Source organism: Temnothorax curvispinosus, unplaced genomic scaffold, assembly GCF_003070985.1.
Source record: "Temnothorax curvispinosus isolate PA1 unplaced genomic scaffold, ASM307098v1 QBEX01006086.1, whole genome shotgun sequence".
Taxonomy (NCBI): Eukaryota; Metazoa; Arthropoda; class Insecta; order Hymenoptera; family Formicidae; genus Temnothorax; species Temnothorax curvispinosus.
The window spans coordinates 428,132-432,634 of NW_020215866.1; the positions used below are offsets into that span (position 1 = coordinate 428,132).

A 4,503-nucleotide genomic window follows, 5' to 3' on the forward strand; every position below is an offset into this window, starting at 1 on the left:
ACACACGCGCGCGCGCGCGCGCGAGAACGCAGAAGCGGGCCGGACGCGTCGGGAGATAAAATGACGTGCGTCTGCATCGTCATTCGTGATAATGGCGGTGCAACGTGCATTGCGGGCAAGGGGGCAGGGCAGGTTTAGGAACGGGCGACGGCTCGTTTTCGCTGTCATTTCAACGGTGACGTGCGTTATTGTTTCGGCCGGCATGGGCACGTCGACTTAAAAAATGTAATCTATCGCAACTCGCGACACGGTACGTTTTGCGAAACTTGGATTCGTCCGCGTAAATGCTGTCATAATTATTTCCTGGATTTTCTGCGCGTTTGTTTCAGAAATAATACGATTTTATGAGTTTATTGACGATGCCTCACACTCTATCGGATAATCCGCTAATAATATTAAACGTGTACGGTATTTTTGCAAAAGAATCGCCGATTTTTATGATGTTGATTTTATTACAATCATTTCTCAATCGATAGAAAAAAAACAATAATATTTGAAACATCGAAAATTTTATAATTTATGTTTTATTAACCCTTCGCCCGTAAACTGGGTCATAAATGGCACAAGCCGAAATTCAAGATAGAATACCGCCGAAATGAAAAGGGGGGGGGGCTTGCCGTCCCTCGTAAAAAAAGTAGGTAGTGAGGAGAACTCATGCCCAAAGTTTCGTTGGAATTCGCCAGTGTGTGCTTGACCAGCAGCAAGTCAAAGTGCGTCCAGTGCCACTATTGACCCAGTTTACGGACAGTGCCAGACTTTCGTGCAAGTAAGTAAAATTAATTTAACGTCATTTTCATATTACTACAGTTATTTTTAACTTATATAAGTGATATTTTTTTATGATTGTGTATATTATATATACCTATAACCTCAAAATTTGAGTGGATGAAAACACGTGTAAAAAGAAATTACATGTACTTTCAGGGTACAATGGATGATCAAGCGACAAATATCAGATATTATTTACGAGAAAGACGATTTTATATGATTTTTTAATAAAATAATGTAAAAATTACGTTAAAAGTCTTATTTCTCCTTAACCCGAAAAAGGCCATTTTCAATCCTCAGAATAATTATACTTTTTAAAAATGACCCATATACAGAATTTTTTTCTTGAAAGTACACATATTTAACTATAAAACCTCATTGGAATTTTTTATTTTGATTTAAAACTCAATGAGATATGATTTTTGTAATAAAAATGGATTTTTATCAATTTTTTGCATAAAGAATTATTTATAAACAATTTATCTTATAATGAATCGCTAAATAAACTTTGGGATTATAAAATAGGATAGTATACAAGTATTACAGAATTTTTTCAGATTTTTTGAACACTATTTACTAGGTCAAAATAACGACAAGACATTTATGACCCAGATTACGGACGATGCCAGTCAAATTATAGTTTACGGGCGAAGGGTTAATATAAGTATTTTAAAATTGAAACATTATTGTATCATAATATTTGAAACTGCTTGGCAGTTATAATATCAGCGCGAGATTACATTTCAATTACATGCAATTCAAAATAATAGCGCAATGTCTTTACAATTATTTTACGGTAAAGAAAATCAATTCTCCCGTCTAGGGAAATTATTAACCAATTTATATGTAGAGGCTGTTGAAACTTCTAAGCGACAGCTTGTCTCAAATATAAAGAACGGTAATTACAATGTATCCACAGCTTGTCCTCAAAACTTGGTTAAAACCCTATTCTAACATATTGACAGGGGAGTGTTGCCATGGCCTCGTGATGCTTTACGACCCCATTGAAAACTAGCAGACTACTAACTATACACCCGGAAGGAGTTAATCGACGATATTCGCTCGAAACTTTGCAACTTTCGCACCGCCTGCCATGCGATAGGTATATACACATTACGCCTCGTCGACGACGGTAAAAGTGTCACGAACTTCCGCATTATTTACGATAGAATTTCCTCTATATAAACTCCCTTGACGCCTGCTACTTCGTGATTCGCGCAGCGTATACGAACCAGTTTGCGTTTGATCGCAAAGCGCTTTCTATCAAAGTCAAAAATACATTTTTCGAGAAGTAATATTCGCTATCGATAATCTGTCAAGACTCAGAATAGTACATGATATGGATATACATTATTTATCTTGTTTTTATCTCTGATATTTTTATCTATAATATTTCCCCTGCCAATTTAACGCCAAATAGAACCGTCAAATAGAATAGTTCTATCTAGCTATAAATAGTTGTCACCATTTTAATCGGATGTGCATACAGATCGATATCTTAAAGGTAGCACTTTTCGCACGTTCGTGACCTTTGTTTCGCCAGAAATCCGTAAATACACAAGATTAAGGGGATACATCGTCGGGTAACAACGACGACTTGAGCACGCAGATTTGCGCGCTGAACTTGCCCGTAAACAGCATTGATATGACAAGGATTTACATTACGCTCGTGTATTTGCAGAACGTGCGTGAACATCGAATATCTCTGTCTTCTTAACAAATACTTGCGCTTGACGAAAAAGCAAAATAGTCCTTAATCAAATGTTATTATAACATTATAAAAAAGTATCTTGTCATTGTCTTTATAATTATGTCAAAATACTAACAAAAACCATTATAAATCAATTATTTATCTGCTTATTATTAGTATCTCAAGACAAGATATAGAAAGTAAGTAAACTTACGTTGCAAAAGATTCGATATGAAAAAAAACGCGCGAAGTATTATAGCGATGAGTACGGCGAACGCGCAAATCGTCATGTTTATACTAAACGACACTCCGGGGTGTCGCCTTCGGCGCGACGGTTTTCGCGTTATTTGCGAATCGTGCATGCCCGTAACGTGCAACGTGGGTCAATTGCGATGCAGCTCTTGTAGGAGAGGCACGAGGTAGTGCATAGTCGAGCGAAGTCGGAGAAAGAGGGGAAGGATAGAGAGAGGGATATAGAGACGTATGTCGGTGTGTGAGCGCAGCGCAGAGGGAAACTGGATTGGCGAACAGATGCGCAGCACGATCGCGAAGCCCGATGTATTGCGTTTGCTAATCCCCGACATGGCTGACAGTATAATACACCGCTTTGCAAACAGCAGCAACATCCGTGCCGGTGGTGCTATTGCTGCCTCTCGCAACCCCTTCGGCGTGGCTCTCTCGACCTAGGCGAAATACGTATGTATTACTGGGTTCCGCGTGGGTGTACCCTCGTTTACGCACGCACATCCGCGCACCTACGTGAATAGTCTAGGATGCACTTGTACGTGGCTGTGTGCGCATTTACAAATGCGCACACGTGTAAACCGGTCGGGTGCAGCGGAGTCGAACGAGGCAGCGTTTAACCTTCCAATCGACGACGACTTCGTTCGCATGCCCTTTCTCTCGTTCGTATTCTCTCTCTCTCTCTCTTATCTACGTTCTTCTCTTCATATTCTGCTCTTTCAGAGTATTCTACAAACTACTACCAATTGTCTCGTAGAACGCATCGCGGCTTCCGGGAATGTTTGCACGTCTTTCCGATCCTCTTCTCGCGAGTAATGGAACGTAAGAATATCGATAAGTTGTTAGAAGAAATATTTATTGGTATTTCAATTACAAAATATTTCGATTTTTCTCGAATGTCTAATAAACCAAAATTCAGAGATTTTTCCGTAAATTTTTTTAACCGATGAAATGCATGTTAAATTTATTTTTAAAGAAGTTTACTCAATATTAAATTAAGTAATAGAACAATTTACACTATATTTTACGACTTTATATGATTTATGTAAGATTGAGTCGCGCAAAAAATTACATAATTATGGCATTTTTTCAATATTTTTTTTTAATTTGTTGCGTTAAGACCGTCGCTATTCTGAAAGAGAAAAGCACTCGGTATTCGGCAAAATGCATTCAATGTGCACAATAGCTCAGCAGCAAACCTGTGCGCGCCGCGAAGCATAATAATTTCATTTTCCCTTCCTCGGGGCATAAGACAAGAGTGGAAAAAGTGCAAGGCGACCGTTGACAAAACCTACGGCACGTCCCGACGGCTCTCGATCGTTTCGTGCGGTACTCGGGAGATCCTCTCCTCCGGGTGCGCTGCGTGAATCAAAATAAAACGGGCGACATTCGGAAACGCGATTGTACAAAAGCAGGCACAATGAACCATTGAGGGTAGGAATCGAGATGAATGTGAGCCAGCCTTGGGGCCTCTTAACGTGCGTACGCAGGCACTCAGTGTCTATTGGGCACGACAGGAATGGAGGACAGGCTTTCCTGGGAACCAGATGATCTTGCTCGTAGAACGCGGATCTCGAGTGCCTCGGGCTTGTAGGCATCGAGTGCACCTATCGTTAATAAAAAAGTGCATCTTGCGGTGAAAAAATGTCAAGTGAAAAGGGCCATGACGTTCTTCTCGATCTCATCAAATTGGGATATGCTTACCTGGATAGTAGAGTACCTCTTGTACACCCACTATTCTTTTTATGCTTTATTATTTAAAGGAGAAATTATTTTATACGCGCTATATATAAATAATATAT

General features: G+C 39.6%; 1 long non-coding RNA gene across 1 annotated transcript; it reads left to right on the forward strand.

The window, feature by feature from the left end:
* Positions 1–532: 532 nt before the first annotated feature.
* LOC112455437 lies at positions 533–1,015 on the forward strand. Its single transcript, XR_003040856.1, has 2 exons — positions 533–766; positions 925–1,015. It is a non-coding gene; the product is annotated as an uncharacterized LOC112455437 (long non-coding RNA).
* The last annotated feature ends 3,488 nt before the right edge of the window (positions 1,016–4,503 follow it).